This window comes from Stegostoma tigrinum, chromosome 5 (genome assembly GCF_030684315.1).
Source record: "Stegostoma tigrinum isolate sSteTig4 chromosome 5, sSteTig4.hap1, whole genome shotgun sequence".
Classification (NCBI taxonomy): domain Eukaryota; kingdom Metazoa; phylum Chordata; class Chondrichthyes; order Orectolobiformes; family Stegostomatidae; genus Stegostoma; species Stegostoma tigrinum.
This window is the reverse complement of record NC_081358.1, coordinates 32,752,362-32,777,316: the sequence shown is the minus strand read 5'-3', so window position 1 is coordinate 32,777,316 and position 24,955 is coordinate 32,752,362. Positions and strand designations below refer to the sequence as shown.

The 24,955-nt window shown below is 40.8% G+C and overlaps 1 protein-coding gene across 4 annotated transcripts in view; it reads right to left on the bottom strand.

Moving 5' to 3' along the window:
- The window catches only part of LOC125452090 (cytochrome P450 7B1), a 277,642-nt gene that overhangs the window by 60,981 nt on the left and 191,706 nt on the right, over window positions 1-24,955 (bottom strand). The window contains exon 1 of one of the 4 annotated variants that reach the window (XM_059645893.1): window positions 17,667-17,755. The exons of the other annotated variants lie outside the window; for them this stretch is intronic. The gene's annotated coding sequence lies outside the window, so the exon portion shown is untranslated. Of the gene's footprint in view, window positions 1-17,666; window positions 17,756-24,955 lie in introns of those variants that run through there. 4 annotated transcript variants of the gene reach the window in all.

The window sequence follows — 24,955 nt, the reverse complement described above, 5'->3', positions numbered from 1 at the left end:
ATCCACTCTATCCAGGCTCCTCAGTATTCTGTAAGTTTTCCAAGATACCCCCTCATCCTACTAATTCCATTGAGTACAGACCCAGAGTCTTCAGCTACTGCTCATATGACAAGCCCTTCATCTCTGGGATCATTTTTGTAAACTTTTTCTGGACCCCCTCCAAGGTCAGCATATTCTTCCCTCAGTACAGGGCCCAAAACTGCTCATGACGTTCAAATACTGTCTGACCAGAGCCTTATACAATCTCAGCAGGAAGGAGGTGGTGGGCAAGAATCATGGTCATAGTAAATAGCAGAATAGGCTTGATAGGTCAAATGGCCTGTTGCTGCTCATACTTCATCTGTTCGGATGCATTTCAGATGTAACTCTGACCATACAATAGAAATAATATGGCATAACAATAAAAGTTTAAAAAGGAATATCTATAACCAATGCTGGTATCACAGCACCTAAATCTGCCCTCAGTTAGCCTACACCATTGATTGGGGAAATTGGGCTGCCCTATACATGCAATCCTAGAGAAAGTTCATCTCCAACTAGCAAATATGCCCGGTAGCCACTTAATATCTGACTGACCATTAAGTGGTATGACATGATTCCTCCATCTCTCAGCTACATGGATTCCCACTTCAGGGATCTGAGGTTTCGTTTCAGAGTCATTCACATTGTCGGTACAGCAATTCTGAAGCGAAGACTGAAGACATGTTGGAGGTGGGGCCTTGCCAGAGCTACAAGAATGAAAGAGAGGCTGAGTCTGATGTCACCAAAGTGGCTCTTAAGGTAACCTCTCCCCACCACACCGCCTGTCAGCCACCAACCCGGTCTCAAGGGTGTCCAATGGGCCATAAGGCTATGAGAAATACAGCCTCCAACTGTCCCTTCAGTCTTCGAGCCTGCTGCATCATTTCAATAAGATCATGACTGATCCAATACTCCTCACAACCACACGGGAGCTCCACCACTACTTTTCTTTAAATGTATTCACTCACGGGATGTGGACATTACCGTCTCTGCCAGCATTTATTGACCACCCCTAATTGCTAACAGAGGGCAGTTCAGAGTCAACCAGAGTCTGTGGGTCTGGAGTCACATGTAAGCCAGACCAGGTAAGGATGGCAGATTCTTCCCCTGAAGGAAGTTAGTGAACTGGATGGATTTTTCCCAACAATCAGCAATGGATTTATGCTCATCATTAGACTCTTAATTCCAGATTTTTGCTGAATTCAAATTCCTACCATGGCAGAATTTGAACCCGGGTCCCCAGAATATTACTTGGGTCTCTGGATTAACAATCTCGCGATAACACCACTGGGCCTTCATCTCCTACTGGCTCAAACTTGATGGGACTGGGGCAAGGCATTAGTGGAATTTTACAGATTCTTCACCTGCTCACTGACTCCCAGGTGACCACAAAACCCAGCCCATGTTGTCCAGACTGGTCCTGAAATAGTGATAATTTACTCTCAAGTCATATTTTCACATCTGTTTGGGGTTTACATTACTTGGTCTATGCTCACATTTCCATTGAATATCAAGCTTCATGCACTCCTTTTCCAGGTAAAGACACCATCATTCAGACAACACTGCTGTTTAAGGCTCTGTCCTACTGGTACAAAAGTTCAAATGCATGATTAATTGTCACTAAGGTTGCTGCAGAAATTAAGTGACTGAGAAGCCTGGCTTGCTCATTATTAACCCAGCACCGTGGAGCTGAGTCTTTCTGCACTTTCAAAACTCTTTCTGGTCAAATCTCAGACATCCCTGCGCTCATTTCTAGTTAAAGTGGTATTTAAAGGATAAACACAAAAATGACACAATCCAGGAAATGTGCTCATCCTAAAGTAACTTTTTTTGCATGAGGGTTCCCATTAACCTTTCATCTCCAATTAAAAATTAATAAATACGCAGAAAATGCATTTTTCAATTTCATTTTAGACTAGCTTTCCTTAAGGTAAAGCATCTAATGATACTTTGACCAAGTGACAATGTGTAACTATTTAATGAGGATTCTTTTCTTTATTACAACATAAAATGAAAACAAACAAATTTATGCATAGCATAATCTTGGAGCTGGTGAGCATTACAATAATTGCAAAGCTGAGCAATCAATCAGAAAATAACTGAAACAATGACGCTGCATTGTCCATTAACTCTCACAAATAGACAAATAAATGCTATCAATAACAGTCATTCCATTAACACAGCTGCAAATTGCCCTAACAGGAGCACTGATATACTGAAAGAGGAAAAATGGTCACTGAACAACTGAATACAAAATATTGACTCTGCTTTCTTCCCACAGATGCTGCGAGACCTGCTGAGTTTCTCCAGCAACTTCTATTTTTGTTTTAAATTTCCAGCATCTGCAGTTCTTTGTTTTCAATTTAAGGTCTCAACGTGCTTGACTTAAAACAGTGCGGGGTAGTAATGGGATCAAAGTCAACCATGTACCATGTTCATTGAATCATAAAAGTTGCCGGTCTCATTCGAACGTTCAGAGAGATGGCTAGTTTCGGAAAGAAAAGAAATCAGTCGAAGACTGAAGGGGTATTTAAGAGTGAATGAAAAACTTTACTGTCATATCCCAGAGTTGGAATATCGATGCATCAGCACTTCAATTGGTACAGAATTTCACCTTTGACATCCCAAAATTTTTGCAGTCAGGCAATGATGAGCCCCTGCGTTTGAACATGCTTCTGCCTATTAACCTCCAAGGTGTTATCCCAGTAGCTTGTTGCAAAGCCAATATGGAAAGCATACAGCTCCTTTAACAGAGAGTGCAACTGTGAATCTCCTTTACTGATCAGATTAAGGAACTGTTAAATAAACTGCTCAAAGTCTAAAGAATGAACCATGAACTGGAATAAGAAATTTAATGTTAAATGAGGTGCGGGAATAGAAATAAACAGAAGGGAAATAAAGATTGAGAGGGAGAGACAATCATAGACAAACAAGAAAGACAAAAACATAAAAGTACACATTTTTAATATTTGGACCAGAATTAGACACTTGCGATTGTTAATATTTGATAACAAAGAAAGTGACTGACAGAATTTAACAACTGTCATTTTGTTAAAAGGATAATTGGATCTGAAATGACTAGGTTTACAATGACAGGTTTATTTTGTCTTTACAGTGCAATTATAGGAAGTTAAAAGCCCTGAATGCATTCGAATGGCAAAGCCAAACAACATGTCATTTTCACAAAACTAACAGATGTGCAGTGCATCTCCAACATCAATATTTGGATTCTATGTTCATTCATGCAACTGCCCTTGCCTGGAGTTGTTGTGGCATTTGAGCATAAATGATGGTGAATGCTCTTAAGCTCTGTATTACTTCGACAGCATCTTTTTGGCCAAGGCAAGGCCAGAACTTGTCACTTGCATTTGTCACTTCATTTGGTTTTCCTATTTATTCCTTAATTGCTGAGATTTTCATCATCTACTTACCATGATTCCACTTTGTTTATGTATCTTTCACTACTATCCTAGTTTTGTTTGAAAGGAATAGATATCATTTCGACAAAACATTGTAAAGGCATTTTAACTGCTGCACATGTGGAAGGCTGAAATGTCATAGGTCTACAGCACAGAGAAAGAGCGTTTGGCCCACCCTACCATTCTATTCCCATTTGCCAGCTCTTGGCCCATAGCCTTGTATGCCTTGATATCGCAAGTGCACATCTAAGTACTTCTCAGTGTTACAAGGGCTTCTGCTTTAACCACCCCTCAGGCAAATTCCCACCACGCTCTGGGTGAAAATGTTTTTCCACATCTCCTCTGATCTTTCTCCCCCTAACCTTAAATCCATGCCCCCTTTCAATGATCTTTTAAGGATTTTTTCCATCTACTCTATATCCCCTACAAATTTGTACATCTTAATCAAGTCTCCTCTCAATCTTCTCTGCTCTAAGGAAAACAACCTCAGTCTGTCCAATGTCTCTTCATTACTGAACTTCTCCAGTCCAGGCCAGATATAGTCAAACAACAAGGAAACAGACCCTTCAGTCTGACCAGCCAATACTGAACATAATCAAAAACTAACCTTTCCTATTCATGTATCCATCCAAATGTCTTCCAAAAGTTATAATTATACCCACACCCACCACTTTCTCAGGATGTTCATTCCACGTGCGAACCTCCCTCTGTGCAAAACATTTGTCCCTCATGTCTTTTTTTAAAAATCTCTCTCCTCTCACATTAAAAATGGGCCACCTAGTCTTGAAATTCCCCATCCTAGGGAAAGGACAACTACCATTAACCCTATCTATACACCTCATTGTTTTATATACTTCTAACAGGTCACCTCTCAACCTCCCATGTTCCAATGAAAGAAATCCCAGCCTTCCTTCATAACGCAAACCTTCCATATCTGGCAACATCCTGGTAAATCTTTTCTGAACCTTCTCCAGCTTAATAGCATCCTCCCTATAATTGGGCGTTCAGAACTGCACACAATACGCTAGAACAGGCCTCACCAATGTCCTGTACAACCTTAGCATGACTTGCCAATTCCTATACTCAAATGTCTAAGCAATGAAGGCAAGTGCGCCAAACATATTTTTAACCATCCTGTGTATATGTAATGCAAATGTCAAAGAATTATGTACCTGTATCTCCAGGTCCCTCTGTTCTATAATGATACCCAGGGCCTCACCATTAATTATATAAGCCCTACCCTTGTTTGTTGTACTAAAATGCAATACCTCGCATTTATCCAGATTAAACTCCATTTGCCACTTTTCATTCCATTGACCCATTTGATGATGATCCCTTTTGTAATTTAGAAAACCTTCTTCACCATCTACAATGCCACTAATTTTGGTGTAATCCGCAAAGTTATTCACCATGCTTTCTATATTTTCATCAAAATCATTAATATAAATACCTAAAAAGGACCCAGATGGTCACAGGCCGCCAGTCTGAAAAGCAACCCATCACCACCACCCTCTGTCGCCTGCCATTAAGCCGATTATTTATCCAACTGGCAAGCTCACCCTGAATCCCATGTGATCTAATTTTACTAATTAGATTATAATGCAGAACCTTGTCGAAGGTATTCCTGAAATCTGAATAAATAATGTCTACTGCTCTATCCTCATCAATCTATTTGGTAACTTCCTCAAAAAACTCAATCAATTTTGTGGGACAGGATTTTCCTCACACAAAACCATGCTGACTATCCCTAATGAAGTTTTACCCCTCTAAATGTCCACAAATCCTATCTCTTATCATCTTCAACAATTTACCCACAACCAAAGTCTGACTCACAGGTCTATTATTCACCAGTTTCTCCTTAATTTGATTTGATTTATTGTAGTCACATGTACCTAAGTACAATGAAAAGCTTTGTTTTGCAAACAGTATAGGCAGATCATAACAAATAAGGGCATATAAATCATTGGGTGCTTAGATACAGTGAGGCAGACAAGGCTATTGATGCACAGGAGGTGCTCAAAGCAAGATCAATATTAGCAAGATCAGTATTAATAGAAGTTAGAGAGATCCATTCAGCAGGCTAATAACAGCAGGGAAGAAGCTGTTCTTGAACCTGTTGGTACATGTGTTAAAGCTTCTGTATCTTCTGCCTGACAAAAGAGGTTGGACAAGAGCAATACTGGGGTGGAATGGGTGGGATGATGTTGGCAGCCTTTTTGTGGCACTGAGAAGTATACATGGAATGGATGTTGGTTTCCTTGATGGTTTATGCTGAGCACACCACCTTCTGTAGTTTCTAACAGTCCTGGGCAGAACAGTTGCTGTGCCAGGCTATTATGCAACCAGACAGTATGCTTTCAACGGTGCATCTGTGAAAGTTGATGAGGGTCCTTATGGGCATGCTGAATTTCCCAAGCTGCCTGAGAAAGAGAAGTTGTTGTGCCTTCTTGGCTGTTGCATCTACACGGGAGGTCCAGGAGAGGTTGTCAGTTATCATCACTCCTAGAAGTTGGATTTAGGATGAGCTCACCAATGGGGTACATAATTGGCTTAAAAGCAGGACACAGTGAGTAATGGTAGAGGGCTTCTTTTCGGAGTGGAGGCCTGTGACCAGTGGTGTTTCACAGGGATCAGTTCTGGGTCCTCTTTTGTTTGTCATTTGCATTAATGATTTGGATGAGAATATAGAAGGTGTGGTTGATAAGTTTGAGGATGACACCAAAATTGGGGGCATTGTAGACAGTGAAGAAGATTTCCTAAGATTACAAAGGGATCTTGATCAAATGGGTCAATGGGCTGAAAAGTGGCAGATGGAGTTGAATCTGGATACATGTAAGATATTGTATTTTGATACAACAAGCAAGAGTAGGGCTTATATGGTAAGGCTCTGGGTAGTGTCGTAGATCATAGGGACCTAGGGATGCAGGTGTATTATTCTTTCAAGTTTGTATTACATATGGGCAGGATGGTCAAAAAGGTGTCTGCCTTCATTGCTGGAGCATTTGAGTATAGGAATTGGTAAGTCATGCTGAGGTTATACAGGACATCCGTGAGGCTTCTTCTGGAATACTGCATGCAATTCTGATCGCCCGGTTATAGGGAGGATATTATTAAACTGGAGAGGGTTCAAAAGAGATTTACCAGGATGTTACCAGGTAGGGAAAGTTTGAGTTATAATGAAAGACTGGATAGGCTGGGACTTTTCTCACTGGAGCACAGGAGATTGAGAAGTGAACTGATAGAAGTTTAGAAAATGACAAGGGGTATAGATGGTCAATGGCAGTTATCTTTTCCCTATGATGGGGAATTTCAAGACTAGTGGACACATTTTTTAAGGTGAGAGGAGACAGATTTTAAAAAGAAATAACAGGCAAATTTTTTACACAGATTGTGATTCGTGTGAGGAATGAACTTCCTGAGAAAGTGGTAGATGTGGGTACTATTACAATGTTTAAAAGACGTTTGAATGGACACATGAATAGGAAAGGTTTGGAGGGATATGGGCCAAAGAGCAGACGGGGGACTAGGTTAGTTTGGGATTATATTTGGCATGCACTGAAGGATCTACTTCTGTGCTGTATGACTCTATGACTCTGTATCTTCTTAATGGCTTTATCCAACTGTTCTGATACTTTAAGGGACTGGTGGACATGCACACCAAGTTCCCTCTGATCCTTGGTGCATCCGAGGGTCCTATCATTCACCATGTATTCTCTTGCCTTGTTTGTCCTGCCCACAATGCATCAGCCTCACATTTATCCAGTTTGAATTCCATTCGCCACTGATCAACCCATCAGACCAGCCCATCTATACCCTCCCGTAATCAAAAGCCTCCTCACCGTCTAACACCTCAGCAATTTTTGTATCATCTGCAGACTCAGTTATCAATCCTCCTACATTCCAGTCTAAATCATTTATACAAACCACAAACAGCAAGAACCTCATCACTGATCCCTGTGGGACCCACTGGACACAGACTTTCAGTCAGAAATTTACCCCTCGACCACTACCCTCTGCTATCTGCCACTCAGCCAACCGTGGATCCAATTTGCTAAATTTCCTTGGATCCCACAGGCTCTTACCTGTACTATCAGGCTCCTGTGCGGGACCTTATCAAAAACTTTGCTGAGATTCAAGTAGACTACATCAAAAGCATTGCCCTCATCTACATACGTGGTCACCTCCACAAAAGATTCAATCAAGTTAGTCAGACAAGACATTGCCATAACAAAACCACACTTCTTAATTAATCTCTGCTTCTCTAAGTACAGATTAATTCTGTCCCTCAGAAATGTGTTCCCCATCACTAAGGTTAGACTGATCTGCCTGTAGCTTCCTGGTTTATCCTGTGCTCCGTTCTTGAATAACAGTACCACACTGGCTATCCTCCAGTTCTCTGGCACCTCTCCTGTGGACAGAGAGGAACCGTGCAGGAGATTGGTTGTGATGTTCAGGCTCAATGTCTGAACAGATCACAAAATGATTTATTTGAAATGCTTCCGTTTATTGTTTTAAAAAATCAGCAGACAACATTCATCTGTCTGTTCTCAGCACACGTTGTGTGCGCGTGTGTGAGACAGAAAGACAGAGAGAGAGAGAGTGTCTCTGTATGTGTGTCCGTACTGAAAAAAATGCTGGAGATCACAGATGGTCAGGCAGCATCCATGGAGAGAGGGCAGGCTGACTCTTCATCAGAACTGATGTGAAGTGTAGAGGGGACAGCAATTATGCACTAGTGGGGGCTAGGTGGAGTGCTGGGACAGAAAGGACACTGAAATTCAGATTAAGTGATCGAAATGTCCGAATGGCAGAACAATGGTGTGTCTACCTGCCAGACTTGTAAGAACAGACAGTCCCACTGGGGTGGGGGAGGGGAGAGAGAACATGGTGACAAAGAATACAACCAGCTAAAAGAAAGGGAAGGAAGGCAAGTGGCTTCACAATTTGAAGGTGCTGAACTCAATGTTAGATTCAGAAGGTTGTAAAGTGCCTAGTCTGAAAATGAGATGTTTTTCCTCCAATTTGCACTGACAGTCACTGATGCACTGGAGCACATGGACCGGAGGTGTTCTGCAAAGCGGTCACCCCAGTCTGCGTTTGGTTTCTGCCATGTGTGTGTGTGTGCCTGCATGTATGCAGGTACAGTGAGCAATTCCTTCCCAATTTCCCCCAGTGCGTTTTTCACATTAGTCTGTATGTGGTGAGGAACACTGTATTAAACGTAAATAAGGGTAATGCCAAAGGAATGAGGGCTGAAGTAGCTGGAGTGGGGCTGGGAAAGGAGTAAAGCATAAAATACAGTTGAAAAAGAATGGCAGAGTTTATGAAAATAGTCTGAGACTCACAACAAGTATATATCATAGTGAGGAAGAAGGATTCTAGGAAGAGAGTAAACCTACCATAGTTAATCAGGAGAGTTAAGGACAGTATTAAATAAAGAAAAACACAATATGACAGAGATTAGTGTGAAGCAGAAGATTGGGAAGGTTTTAAAAATCAACAAAAGATGACCAAAAACATAACAGAAAATAAACCTTGAGGGAAAACTAGCATATAATAACAAAACAGACGGGAAATATATATTAAATACATATAAAGGAGGAGAGCGGCTAAAGTATACACCAGTCCCTTGGAGAATGTGACTGGAAAAGTAATATTGGAGAGCCAGGAGATAGCAGAGGGGTTGAAGAAATATTTTACATCAGTCTTCATGGTGGAAGACACTAAAGATATGAAATAATTGAGGAGATAAATGGATGAGGGAGGGAGTAAATACTATAGAACAATCACTTTCCACCAACTCTCTTGACCTCTTTCGGGAGAGGTGGGCACCTCGGGGTGGGGCGTGCTTTATCTCCACCTCCAATTCTATTTTAATTTGGTCCCTACCCTCCCCCTTCGCCTTTTCATTTACATAGGCATTGTGCTGGGAGGGGGGGGGTCTGCTTGCTATTTGTTCTTCAGTCACATGGATGTTTTCTCTCGTGGTGGACTATCAATATAATTATTTGCAGACAAAAAATATACAACAATCAGTCACGAAAAAATGTACAGGTAAAACTAATGGGGTTAAAGGTTGATAAGCCCCTAGGCTGCATCCTGGTAAGTAGTCACAGAGAAAGTGGATCTAACAATCCATAGACTCTGGCAATGTCCTCGAGGGATAGAAAACTGCCAATAAGACAATCTTATGTGAAAAAGGAAGGGGGCAAAACAAACAACAGCTACCCTTTACATCAGCCATTGGGAAAACAATACTGTCTATTATAAAGGCTGTAGTAACAAACTGTTTCGAGATATGATCAAAAAGAGTCAACATGGCTTTGTGAAAGTGAAATTAGACTTGACAAATTTGTTGGAATTTTTTTGAGGACATAACAAGCATAAAGAGGAAACAGTGAATGCAATATATTTGGATTTCCAAAAGGCATTCAATAAGGTGCCATATCTGAGGCTCATTTATAACACCTCATGGTGCTGGTGGTCTTAGTATAAGTAGAGAATTGGTTAACTGTTAGAAGATAGAAAGATGGGATAAGGGTTTATTTTCAGGATGGTACCTAAAACTAATGGAGTGTACAGGGTTCACAGCTAGGGCCGTTATTATTTACAATATGTGTACATATAATGATCTGGATGAGAGAGCTGAATGTCCTGACCCTAGAGTTATGGATGACACAAAAATAGATGGGAGGGGAAGCAGTGAGGATGACACAAGGAGTGCACAGCAGTTTATAAATAAGTCAAATCTGAGGAAAAATACTTGTCAGATGGAATATAATGTGGGGAAATGTGACCTAATGTACTTTGGCAGGAAGAACAGAGGAGTTGAACATTTATTTAAGTGGAGAAAGACTACAGAAAGCTACAGCATAAAACGATTTGGAAATCCTCATGCACAAATCACAAAGGGCTAGCATCCAAGTTCAGCAGGTAACAGGGAAGGCAAATAGAATGGTGGCGATTCTTTCAAATGTAACGGTGTATAAAAGTAGGGAAATCTCGCCAAAATTGTACAAAACACTAGTTTGTTTATGGGGTCCCCAAGTTACCAAAATCTGACTTAAAAACAGTCACATTTACAAACACAATTCCATACAAGAGTGTAATTTTAAAGACCCAAACTACAAACATTTCCTGTTCTTACAAATGGTTGCTTTATGATGTTCTGCATTGTCTTCTGATTTGCAAACTACTCCAGAATGGATCCCATTTGTAACTCAGGGTCTGCTATACGTCTAGACTCCTGGGAACAGTCTTGGTTCCCTTATCTAAGGAAAGACATACTGACATTGAAGGCAGTCCAGAGAAGGCTCATTAGGTTGGTCCTGTCATGGAAAGACTTTCTGAGGAGAAGAGGTTGAGTAGGTTGGACTTGTACTCACTGGAATTGTGAAGCATTAGAAGCAACCTTAACAAAACTCAAGGGGACTTGACGCAGTAGAAGCTGGGACTTTACTTTGCTATTCTGGTGATTCTAGAACACAGCTACACAGTATAAACGGGGTTCAATACAGATGGCCAGGATGAGCAGAACCTTCTTCACATATTGTCTTGTGACTCATTGGAATCCTCTGCTGCAGGAAGTTGTGATGCGCCCTTTTAGTCTGCGCAATGCAATGGGCCAAAGGACCTCACTTGCACTGTATGATTCTATGATTTTGACAGCCGTAAACATCAGTCAGCCTTTAAAGGGCTATGGAACCTGACTGATCTAGGCCCAAAATGTCAGCTTTTCTGCTCATAAGATGCTGCTTGGCCTGCTATGGCCATCCAGCTCCACGCCTCGTATCTCAGATTCTCCAGCATCTGCAGTTCCTATTACTCCTGGTAATTTTTCCGCCATCTCTTCCCTACTTGCAACAAATGTTTCTCAGGGAGGGACGTACACTTTCTGTGAAAACAACAAATGCTGGAGATCACAGCAAGTCGAGCAGCACCCACAAAGAAAAAGCAAGCTAACGTTTTGAGCTGAGATGACCCTTCCTCAGAGCTCTGAACAGTCATCTAAGGCTTCACATTCTTTAGCTTGCTCTCTCTGCAAGGATGCTGCCTGATCCACTGTGATCTCCAGCATTTGTAGTTTTCAGAACAGATTCCAGCTTCTGCGGTCATTCTCTCCCACCTGTACACTTTCTCTCATTGATTCTTTATGGTATGATTTAATCCCTTGTTCTTCCTCACTCTGTAAAATCCAATCCTCTATCAATTTGACACAGGACAGTCTGGGTGCTGCATTCAAAGTGCTACTTAATGTTTAACCAGCTCTTATTTGTTGTTCACAGTTGATTTAAGAGGATTAATGTTTCCCTTCTCCATTGGTTGGCTGTTTTGTGGTGGAAATAAAGAGCATATTATCCCCAGAGACCAGGAAAAGTAACACTTGCACTTTTTTGACTTTCAGGTACTTCACAACAGCTGAATAAGATATGAATACAATTCCGATTCAATAGCCAAATGAGAGATTTAGGTGGTACACTGCTCAGTGATAACCCTTCTGACCTCTTTTACTGCAGAAACTCACTAACACAGAATTCTGATAGCAGATAGAGCATAATGCTACATTTTAAGACCAGTAGTAAAATCTGTGCTCCTCATTTTTGTTTTATTAGTATTAATATCTCAATGTCAAAGAAAGATAAAAAGCCAAAAGAAATTGAATTGGTACATTGAATTTTATGATCAGCTTTAAAATGATTTTAATAGGGTCTCAATTACCTAAGAACTTTATTATTGTTGGAAGTAAAGTATGTGAAGGCTTATAACATCTTTTGTTTAAGAGAATCATAGCACCAAAAAAAGAGTCTAGCCTCATTTATAATACTACACAATTCATTCAATACTTTATTGGAAGTAATCCCGTGGGCCTATCTTCATTTTAGGCTCCTCAGACTGTTGGTCAGGTCTTTGGAATTGTTTTTAATGTTTATTTTTGCCAGGGATTTATTCTGCTTTGACACCCATTCCACTTGCACATTTATGGATCTTTAATTGGGAATCAGTATAGCAGAATGGTCTCTAGTCATTAATCCCAATCCACGACTATATTAGCGCTATAAACACAATGATGTGGTAAGTTAGGAGTGATAGATGAATACTTTATGGCTCTGGTGAGGCAGTGATAGTCTACTGCCCCCACCCCACCCCCCGCACCTCCACCTCCCTCCCTCCAAGAAGACCTAAATTCAAGTCCCATCTGTTTCAGAGGTTTGTCAGAACATGTATGAACAAGTTGTTTAAAAATATCTATTCATATTTTTAACTTTCTGTAAGGTTACAGCTTTCAGTTGTACACACCTAGCACCGAGTCTCGCCCACAGATAGTATACAAATCACGCAATTTATCATTTTCCTTCTATTAATTCCTTCCATATGCCTATAAAACATTTCAAAATAATTTTATTAATATTTTGACCCCGATGGCCTGGTGGTAAAGGAAGTATGAAAGTAAATATTACTTTGTTGCCAGTTTCAATGAGCTCATTCTATCTCCTTCATTGAAGATATCAACACTTCTGTAGCCCTCAACAAAGGGGTTCTCGTCATAAAACTAAAGGATAAAGCTTTACTGAGCGTCTGTATACAATTGCCCTGTGGTACCTCTTCCCACATAACCAATCTTTCGCCAGGATTTAATTTTTATATTTGGAATAATCAATGACCTTATGTTGAATAATTTCAATCAAGTGAAATGAAGCTGCCATCATAAGGAGATACCGGGAAAAGAACATTTTGGTATTTGATTCACCGGAAAATTAATCCTTTGAGCTTTTCAACAAGTTGGAGCCCATGTTTTACAATGCTGTTTCCAACTTAAAAGCAGGCTGCATTAATCCAAGTGGAAAAAAAATGCAAAAAAAGTCACAAGTTATTTTCTTAACGAAAGAAGGTGGCTTGACATTCTTTTGAATAATGAGAGCACAAGAAGGTCAGATGGAAGATTCAGAAAGAGGACACAGTGAGACTGGTGAAATGATGAGAGGGCAGGTTCCAGGGTAATCGGGTAGGCCTAGGACTGAAGGCAGAGGGAATCTGACAGAAGTGTAAGAGTTTAGGCTGGGTGGGTAAGAGGCTTTAAGGAATTCACTGTCAAGACATCAGTGGAGAATGGGTAAGTGATTGGTTGGTGAACATTCCTCTTTTCCACTCTAACTGAGAGCATTCTTTCAAGTAAGGACTAGGAATTTAAAGCCTGAATCAGAATTGATATAACAACAAGTGAATCAATAAGAGTATTAATGCAAAGCAGGTCCAATGGCATTAATGTAATTGAAATACTAAGAAAAAACAACAAGCAAGAAGTAAAAGGTGGACCGGAAGCCCTCAGAAACTTGTCCTTCATCCTTTCATCATGTGGGAACCACAGGCCACTTCAGGTGTCTTGAAGGACAATCTGTGGGGGAAACACCTCCAGCCAGAACACCTTGAGATTAGGATTTGCAAGTTTGAAGGGCAGCTGGCATCACAGGGCAATATCAGGAATATGAGCGCTTCCTGAGTCACTTGCTCATGCAGCCATCATTGCACAAGCAGGGACAGCTCAGGATAATAAATGGGTGGCCATCTGTAAAAGGTGAATCAGTCAGTCAGGCGTATTTAAGGTATACATCACTCTCAGATAGGTAGTCAGTCCTTTTGGGAGACCTTTGGGGGAGATGGCACCTTAAAAGGAATGCAATTCAGACCAGCGCACTAATGGTCAATTGATGCACAAGAGGGAACAGAGAATAAAGAAATACAGTCATTATAAGAAATTTAATTCATTGAAAATCAGTCACTGTTCTCAATTCTGTAGATTATACTAAAAACCAATTGCAGTCGATCTGACCCCAAGTTAGATATGTTTGTGCTTCCTTTATTTATTTAATATTTCTCCCTTTTATTGCAAATGTGACCATATAATCTTAAATCTCATCTTTTGATGACAATATCCACCTCATCCATCTCCCTAGTAAACAGTGAAACAAAGCAATTGTTTAAGATTTCTGCCATTTTCCCACCACTTCCTTTGGCTTTATCCAATTTATCCATACTTTAGAACATAGAACAGTACAACACAGTACAGGCCCTTCGGCCCACAATGTTGTGCTGACCTATTATCCTACTAAGATCAATCTACCCTGCATACCCTACATTTTACTATCCTCCATGTGCCTATCCAAGAGTCACTTAAGAGTCTCTAAAGTATCTGACTTCAGTACCACCCGCTTACAGCGCAGTCCACACACACCCACCATTCTCTGTGTGAAGAACCTGCTTCTGACATCTCCCCTATACCTTCCTCCAATCACCTTAAAATTATGCCCCCTCATAACAGTCATTTCCACCCTGGGAAAAAGTCTCTGACTATCCACTCTATCTATGCCTCTCACCATCTTGTATACTTCTATCAAGTCTCCTGTCATTCTTCTTCGCCCCAATGAAAAAAGACCTAGCTCCCTCAACCTTTCCTCGTAAGACCTGCCCTCCAGTCCAGGCAGCGTCCTGGTAAATCTCCTCTGCACCCTCCCTAAAGCTTCCACATCCTTCCTATAATGAGGCGACCAGAAATGAACACAATATTCCAAGTTTGGTCTAACCAGGGTTTTATACAGCTGCAGCATAACCTCACGGCTCTTAAAACTCAATTGTCTTGCCAATGAAAGCCAACACACCATACGCCTTCTTAACAACCCTATCAACTTGGGTAGCAACATTGAGGGATCTATGGAGGTGGACATTGTGAAAGTTGGATAGTGGGTAACTTCCCTGGTGTCAGGATAAAAGATATTATAAACATAGTATGTAATATCTGCAGCCAGAAGAAAGTGAGCCAGAAGTTGTGGTATATATCAAATGTTACTGTTGGAAACCCGTATGGTTCACTGATGCCCTTCAGGGAAGGAAATTTGCCATCCCTACCTGGTCTGGCCCACTGCAATGTGATTGACCCTTGACAGGCCTCTGGGCAATTAAAGATGGGCATTAAATACTGGCCTAGCCAGTGACGCTTGCATCCCAAAAATGAATAAAAATGTTGCTCTGCTGTAATTGACAAAACTATATATTTGTGTATAAAAATGAGATGAGGCTAGGAGTACTGCCAAAGTTTAAAAAGAGTCGATCACAGCTGATGAGATCAAAGCCTTTGGTGAAGTTTACGGATAAAACGTAGAATGCTGCACATTGTTCACAGAGCGGCTCAAATAGTTACACTTAGGTGAGGGTGATCACTATACCACAAGGGTTAGACTAATAACATTGAATGCAATGAACAGCCTAAACTATTAACATTCTAGGGTTTGACATTGTCCAGAAACTTAGCCAAACCTTCAATATAAATACAATAGGTACGACAGCAAGTTAAGGCTAGGGATTTTGCAGCGAGAAATTTGCCTCTTAGCTCTCAAAGTTTGTCCACAATCTAATAGGTACTAGTGAGGACAATGACTCTCACATTTACCTGAATGAGTACAACTCCAGTCACACCCAATTTGAATATTATCAAGGAAAAAGCAAAATATTTGATAGGCAACCCATTCAACGCATTAAAATTAATTCCCTCCCTCACTGTTGCACTGAAATGCCAGTGTATACCATTTACAGGAGGCACTGCATTGACTCATGAAGGCTTCTTCAACAGTACCTTCCAAACATGTGACTTTTGCCATCTAGAAGGACAACAGCAGCAGATGGATAGGAACACCACCATGAAGTTTTGCGCCAACTATCCTGACTTAGAGCTAGAAAAAAGCCAAAGAACTGCTGATGCTGGAAATAATAAAAACAGACATTGCTGGAAAAACTCAGCAGGGTCTGGCAGCACCTGAGGAGAGAAAGCATAGTTAACAGTTTGGGTCCAGTGACCCTTCTTCAGCACTGGACCTGAAACATTAACTTTGCCTTCTCTACACAGATGCTGCCAGACCTACTGGGTTTTTCCAGCACCGTCTGGTTTCATTTTTGACTTAGAACTACTTTGCCGTTCCTTAGGAGTTACTGGCTCAAAATCCTGGAACTCCCTTTCTACCAATACTGTGGGTGTATCTCCTTCACGTGGGCTGCAGTGCTTCACGAAGGCAGCTTATCATTGCCTTGGTGACTGCAATTTGTGGGGGGGGCGTAATTAATGCTGACTGAGTCAGTGAAGCCTATGTGAATGAATTAAAGAGAAATAATGGGGCTACTTTCAGTGGGCTCTGAGGGCATCTAGCTAGAGTAAATATAAACCAACAACTGAAATGAGAAACTGTAGTGGACAAATGGGCAAATTTTTATGACGGAGTCATTTCAGAAACAGCTAAGGTACATTCCAACAGGGATGAAATATAGGAAATCAAACCCTTTTAAAAGTAGGGAGAATATAATGACTCATGAAAAGAAGGTGAATGACGTATGTCAGGTGATTTCTTTTAAGCAAGAACCAGGGCAAATTCAAAGTGAGCTCAAGAGGAAAATAAAATGAGAAGAGAATAGCGATCGACATCATACTGAACCCAAACACGTTCTACTAAGATGTAAATAGTAAGCAGGAATTAAAAGGTGGAGTGGGGCATATTAAGGCCAAAGAGGAGAACAGGTTCAGGTTCAGAGGGCAAGGCAAAAATACTTCAGCATGTTGAATGGGCATTTACTAGAATGATAATGACGAACCATCAAGTGATGTGGAGGTGCCTGTGTTGGACTGGGGTGGACACGGTCAGAGGTCACATGACACCAGGTCATAGTTGAACTGGTCTATTTGAAATCACAAGCTTTTGCGGTGCCGTTCCTTCAGCAGGTGAAGTACACAGGCACAAAATTTACAGGCAGAAAGATCAAAAGATCATACAAAGGGTATGAGTGGAGTGCTGAATAATAAGTCTTTGTAGGCAATCCAAAGTGTCAGATGGTGTCAGTAAAGTGTCAACAGCTGAAAACCAAGTCAAGAGATGACTTATAATCTGATTAATTGAGGCAGAGAGATAATTGCAAAAATTGAAAGTAAGATGTTGCTGGAGACAAACAAAATAGTTGGGATAATACACTAGGTACAAGTGTCTCATGCTGAGAGTCTAACCAAAGTAACCAGTAATCCAAAACATAACAAACTCACTAAGGTAGAAAGATCATCGCAATTTATCAAGGTGATGTTGTCAAAACAGGACAGTAAGGAAGATATTACAGGTACAGAGCAGTGTGGTGGGGTCACCTGTAGTGCAACATGAACCCAAGATCACAGTTGAGGTCATCTTCATGGGTACTGACCTTGTCTATCAGCCTCTGCTCAGTGACTCTGCGTTGTTGTGTATCCCAAAGTCCACCTTGGAGGATGTTTACCTTAAGATCCGAGGCCGAATGTCCTTGACCGCTGAAATGTTCCTTGACTGGGAGGAAACATTCCTGTCTGGCGATTGTTGCACAGTGTCCATTCATCCGTTGTCATAGGGTATGCATTGTTTCACCAATATACCATGCCTTGGGGCATCCTTTCCTGCAGCTGACGAGATAGACAACATTGGCTGAGTCACATGCGTATCTGTCATGTAGGTGATGCATGGTGTTCCCACGTGTGATGGCAGTGTCCATGTCAAAAGATCTGACATGTCTTGCAGAGGTTGCCATGGCAGGGTTGTAGAGTGTTGTGGTCGATGTTGTCCTGAAGGTTGGGTAGGTTGCTGAGAATATTGGTCCGTTTAAGGTTTGGTGGTTATTTGAAAGTGAGAAGTGGAGGCACAGAGATGATCTCAGTGAGATGTTCATTGTCACTGATGACATGTTGAAGGCTGTGAAGGACATGATATAGTCTCCCCAGTCCAGGAAGTACCAGAGGACAAAGAGTACTCTATTGGTCATATCCTGTGTTTGTCTTCTGAAGATTTTGTTGCAGATTTTTGCTGTGGCATGTCAGAACTGGCGATTGATGAGTTGAGCATTGCATCCCATTTTTATGAGGGCATCTTTCAACATCTTTAGGTATCTATCGTGTTCCTCATTGTCTGAGTATATCCTGAGTACGTGCAGGGGTTATCTGAAGGGGATGCATTCTTTAACATGTTTCGGGTGGAAGCTAGAGAAGTACAGCATCGTGAGGTTGTCCGTGGAAGTGCGGTGGAGTGAGGTACTGAAGTGTCCTCCTTGGTGCAGTTGCGGGTGTCCAAGAATGAGACTAATTCTGAAGAGCAGTCTATGGTAAATCTGATGCTGGGATGAAACTTGTTGGTATCGCTATATAGTTGTTTCAGTGATTCCTTGCCATGAGTCCAACGGAAGAAAATGTCGTCGATGTATCTGGAATATAGCAAAACTGTCAAGTAGAAGGCAGATAATAGAAGTAATGGATTTGATGGAAATTTGGAGGCGGGACAAGTTGATTGCACTTGGATTGGCTATGTCAGCTGGTCCAAATGCCTTTTATCAGGATTGTAAAACAAAGTTGAGTTGGAGATAATAAATAGCTTTCCATAATCTTCCAATCTTGCAGTGCAAATAAATTAAAGAGTGGCAAATCTAACGTTTTTATTCAGTTCATTCAGCTGGCTGGATCTTCAATGAGAAATGCAAGATCCCTCCTGGTCACTACAGGCTACTTAATTTGATTATCACTCGTGGGTGAAGCTTTAGAAACAATAATCAAGGAGGAAAAAAGAATCAACAAGCACTTGAGAAGTTTGGATATTAAGGATAGCCAGCACAGATTTGTAAAGGCAGATCATGCTTCACCAAGCTGATGGAAGTTTTGATGGAGTAACAGAGAGTATTACTAAAGGAAATGCATGGATGCTGTCTATATGGATTTTAAGAAACCATTTACAGTCATAGAGTCTTACAGTCATACAGCACAGAGACAGACCCTTCAGTCCATTTAGTCCACAATGACCAAGTTTCCCAAACTGAACTAGTCCCATATGCCTGTGTTTGGCTCAAATCTCTCCAAACCTTTCCAATGCATGTACCTGTCCAAACATCTTTTAAATGTTGTGACTGTACCTGCATCTGCCGCTTCCTCTGGCAGTTCATTTCACTTACGAACCATTCCCTGTGTGAAAACATTGCCGCTCAGGTCTCTTTTAAATCTTACTCCTCTCTCCTGAAACATATGCCCCCTAGTTTTGAATTCTCCCACCCTAAGGTAAAGACCTTTGCTATTAACTATGCCCCTCATGATTTTATAAGGTCACCTCTCAAACTTCTACACTCCAGTGGAAAAAATCCCAGCCTATCCAGCCTCTCCTCATAACTCAAACTCTCTAGTCCTGGCAACATCCTGGTAAATCTTTTCCGCACCATCTTCAATTTAATAATATCCTTCCTAAGTCAGGACGACCAGAATGCTACACAATACTACAGCAGAGGCCTCACCGACACCTTGTATGACCTTAACATAATGCTCCCCCATAATCAATAGACTGAGCAATGAAGGCAAGTGCGCTAAATGTCTTGTTAATCACCCTAAGAAACTGTTACTACATGACTACTTTTCACCTGTTGAAGGAGTCTGTAAAAATGAAAACAATCCTGAAAACAAAACAGGTAGCTCCTGAAAATCAAAAACAAAGTAGACTGAGAAATCTCAAAGCAATATGTTCTCACTCCTGTCAGCAAGTGAATTCTACATGTGCCGGACAGCAAGTAACTTACCTTCTGACTCTACAAGGCACAAGTTAAGGTTAGGATTATATATTCTCCAATCCCCTCAATGAGTACAACTTCAACAGCAATCAGGGATAGGAAACAAACACTGGGTGAAACAGTGATGGCCGTATCCCAAGAATGAGGTTTTAAATAGTACACAATGATTGCTAAGCAGATTCCACCATCTCTTGATACAGGGTCTGCCACTTTAACATTGCATTGTTGGTCTCACCACTTGGGAGCATGATATGCAAAGCAATCTTTCTTATTCTATTTTGTTTCTAGCTCCTACTTTGTTCACTAAAATGATTGGGTTATTTTTGACTCGTATGTTAATCCTTTTCTCCTGTAGAAGCAACATTTCACAACAAACCTTTGCATGGTTCCTACTATTGATAAAAATGTTGAGATTTATGGAACATTTGGAAATCATCAACAAAAACTAAGGTCAGAGGAGTTTCAAGATTTATGAGCAAGTGTTGATCTTGCTATTGAGATGTATTATGTATTAACTACTGCCTTTAAACATGCCGTTATAAATATCATACAGACACAGCAGCAGAATTTGCATTATTTGATGGATTACCTGAGATAACAGGCTCACCTTCTCCCTCTGGCATTTGGGTTTTCAATTCCTTAGCGATAAGGGCAAATGCTCACAATGGGTTTAAAATAACGTCACAAGGCTACCTCACAGCTGAGCAGTCAGAGTGTGGAAAATATAAAGAACAAACAGCATCTCTTTTAAACTTCAAATGAGCAGAACTGAACAACTGATGAAAATAAACATGAAGTTGATCACAACCTCGGCACTTCATAATCAACAAAATGGGCCAATGTTGCCACGAAAGCAAACACCAGGAAGATTCCCAAAATAGCAGTGCAGGCTCGAGGGGCCAAATGACGTATTTCTGCTCTGATGTATCATGTTTGTACTCCCAAGACAAATAAAGTAATTTGTTTTTGTTTCTTTTGGACAGTAGACAAAAAAGTTTGCCTGAGCAAATATTTTATACCGCATTCAATCTCTTTACTTTTCCATTCCCTACCAAAGGGATTTTGTAGGGTCTTGATTCATCCTTGAACAGAGACCCAAGCAGTTTCCATTTACCATAACTGCAACTTGACTGAACCTGTTCTCAAACTGAGCAACCACTTCAAACACTCCATTCACTTCCCGCAAATGAAAGGGGCTGCTTTATCAATGGGTACCTAAACATGTCCTTGCTGTCAGTGAAAGAAAATACTGCAGATGCTGGAAATCTGACATAAAAACAGAAACTGCTGGAAAAAGTTGGGCAGCACTGTAGACCGTGTAGCTGATTATGTAAAATTACAAAGGATATTGATTATTTAGGTGAATGAGCAAAACTGCAACAGATGAACTTCAGCATAACTACATACAAGGTTGTCCAGTTTGGACTGAGAAAACATAGATCAGCGTACATTCTGGATGGTATGAAGTTAAATACAGTGGAAGACCAAAAGGACTTGAGGGGGTTCAGGTACGTAGATCTTTAAAATGTCACTAACGGATGCAGAAAATAATCAAGAAACCTTTGAATACATTGCCCAAGCCTTGAGGTGGACACACATTTGGGGCCCCTTGGCCTCCCGTTTTGCACCTTGACTGACTATCAACACAGCCACCTGTTTTGCTGGCCTTTATGTCTGGAGGACTGGAGTATAAGGATGCAGGCATTATGCTGCAGTTGTGGAAAGCTCTGGTTAGGCTCCACTTGGCACACTGCACGTACATCTGAGTGCCACATCTTCAGGAGGATGGAATGGCCTTGGGGGAGAAGTATGCAGTTTACAAGAATGAATCTTGGATTTCAGGGATTAAGTTAGGATGAGCGATTACACAAATTACGCCGTTTTCTCTTAAATTTAAATGTTTAAGACTTTTGCCAGAACTGTTCAATGTATTAGAACAGAAAGGGTTGCTATTTTCTGTTTTTTCCTTTTTTTTTTGCATGTGATGAGGGAGTCACTGTGTAGACCAACATTTATTAATCATCCTAGAGGTCAGTTAAGAGCCAACCACATTGCTGTGGGTCTGGAGTCACATGTAAACCAGACCAGGTAAGGATGGCAGTTTCCTTCCCTAAAGGACATTAGTGAATCAGATGGGATTTTCCTGACCATCAACAACGTCAGAATCTTAATTTCAGATTTTTATTGAATTCATATTCCAAACCTCCTTGTATCACGGCAAGATTATTGCAAGTCTTTTCGTCATCTCCACCTCGATTCGCTTAGCAGCCTAAGATCAACAACATGTAGCAGCAGATGCAGGCCATTCAGTCCATTAAATCAGTTCCACAAAGCCATGGGTGCAAGCTATTTCGATTTAGGCAATTATTCTTTCAATGCATAGTCAGCCTTTTTTGCCTCTCAATGCTAATCCATCCGTTACTGCTACCTTCTCCAATTCTGCCAATTTTGTCAGATTCCTATACCGTGGCAAACATTGTTACAAATCCTCAAGTATGTTAGCCTTGCTCTACACTTCTAAGTTTACAAAAATCCTCTTTATCTCTAATAGGGCTCACTCCATCTCTTACTACCAACCGGTTATTCACATGTGAGCAATTTGTGGCAAAGTTTGCAACAATCACTTCTGTTTTCCTAAAGAAAACTTCAAAGCACTGCAGATGCTGGAAAAAAGAAACAAAAACCGAGGAAAGGTCCCTGGACCTGAAACTTTAACTCTGATTTCTCTCCACAGATGCTGTCAGATCTGCTGAGCTTTTCCATCATTTTCTGTTTTGTTTCTTTAGTTTTCTGCTTTGTTCCGAAAGTGTGCATAGTTCACACTGTGCGTGAACTTAATTATCATTAGGCTTTTGTTAGAGAGCTGGAAATTAAGATACAAGTGACTGACAGATACCAATTAATTGATTTCAGACTGCTGCCTCACAGCACCAGGGAACTGGGTTCCACTCCACCCTCGGGTGACTGTCTGTGTGCACATTCTCCCCGTGACTGCGTGCGTTTCCTCCGGGTGCTCCAGTTGCCTCCAACAGTTCAAAAATGGCCAGGGCAGGGGCATTGGCCATGCTAAATTGTCCATAGTGTTCAGGCGTGTGCAGTTTAAGTGGATGAGCCATGGGAAATGCAGGGTTAGGGTAGGAAGTGGGTGGTCTGGATGACATGGACTCAGTGGGCTTAATGGCATGCTTCCACGCTGTAGGGATTATAATTCTAATATGCATTCCGTGTTTATGCAAAACCTTTCTCTTTGATCAAAGAAAATAAACCAGGATTTTTAACAGTGGAATTTCATTTAACAAATATAGTTGTGCTGATTGATGATGTAACCAGTAGGTTTGATGAAGTTAGATCGATACGTGTGGTACACATGGATTTCCAAAAGGTATTCAGGAATGTGCCACACAAAATGGTGATAAAGCTCCAGGAGTTGGATTTAATACGTTAGCCTTGAGAGGATTGGTTAATGGACAAGAAGCAGCGAGTAGACACAAATTGGAAATTTTCAAGATGACAGGCAGCAGCCAATGTTGTAACTAAGGTGCAGTGCAGAGGACTCAAACCGCATTAATGATGTAGACAGAGTTCATCTGCAGAGTGCCTGAGCTTGCTGATGATACAAATCGAGGTGGGAAGGAGAACAAAAAAATCTGGAATTGTAGGATTCCTAGAGGCCTGATTCTCCATCCATAATGCAATTGATAAGCATGTGGAGTTAGACCCCAGACACAAACACTTGCAAAGAAGAATCAGAAATGACACAAAACACCTCAACAGACCGGATCATATAAATACTAAATGGAGTAGAACAACACTGCTTCATGGGAGGGCTCATTGATGATGTTACCTAGCATGGTGCTGAAGCGTCTGAATGAAAACAAGCTGGCTTGGCGAGCTAGTCAACAACCTCATTAAGATGGTCTCTAGTACATTTTGCACAAAGAACCCAAAATTAGCATGCAAAGATAGAAACCAATTAGGAAGACAAATATCATGTTGAATTTCATTGCAAGAGAAATCCACTACAAGAATATGGAAGCCTGAAGATTTCTTACAATTGTTTGCATTGGTGAAAGGATACCTGGGGCACTGAGAATAGTTTCAGTTTCCACCTTGAAAGTAAAGACATATTTATTGGAGGTGGAATAGCAAAGATTCACCATATTTGTAAATCCAGTTCTGAGGAAGGGTCACTGTACTCAAAAAATTAACTCTGCTTTCTCTCCACAGACACTGCCAGACTTGCTGAGTTTCTCCAGCAATTTCTGTCTTTGTTTCAGCTTTCCAGCATCCACACCTCTTTTATTTTATTCACTAATCTTGTCCCTGGAATGAGAAAATTAACCTTTGATAAGTGGCTGGTTAAATTCGTCCTGGAGACCATGTAGTCTACTCCTGCTGTCATATTACATTATGTTGAAAACTTTTATGAAAGAGTGTGGATTTTATAAAGTGAATGTCTCAATTTAAGGTCATTAAAACTAACAAAATAATGCACGGTCACAAATAGTGTCCTTATTTTAATTAAACAAAGCATCAGTATTTTGATGCACAAATTTAGTTTTGTCTCAGAAGTAACAAAGTAACTACCTATGGCCTGTCAGTAGGTGGTTAATGAAGGCTTTGCCACCATAAGCTAATGCATAATCATATGAAAACCTGGATATGAACACCTGTTCCAGGTCTTTCAAAATGAGCTTTAGTGACTAAAGAAGACCTGAATTTGTTTGTCTGACAATAGAAATTCCATACCCATCAGTCTGTCCTCAAAGGTACATCTTTTAAAAAAACTGCAGGAATGACAGGAAAGTTCTTTTTTAATCATTATTAACACTCTCATGGCATGATCTGAAGAGAAATGAAAACTTCACACATGCATGAAGGTCCAGTAATTATTTTAAACAGCCTTCTGTTGTCCCCTGAGGAAC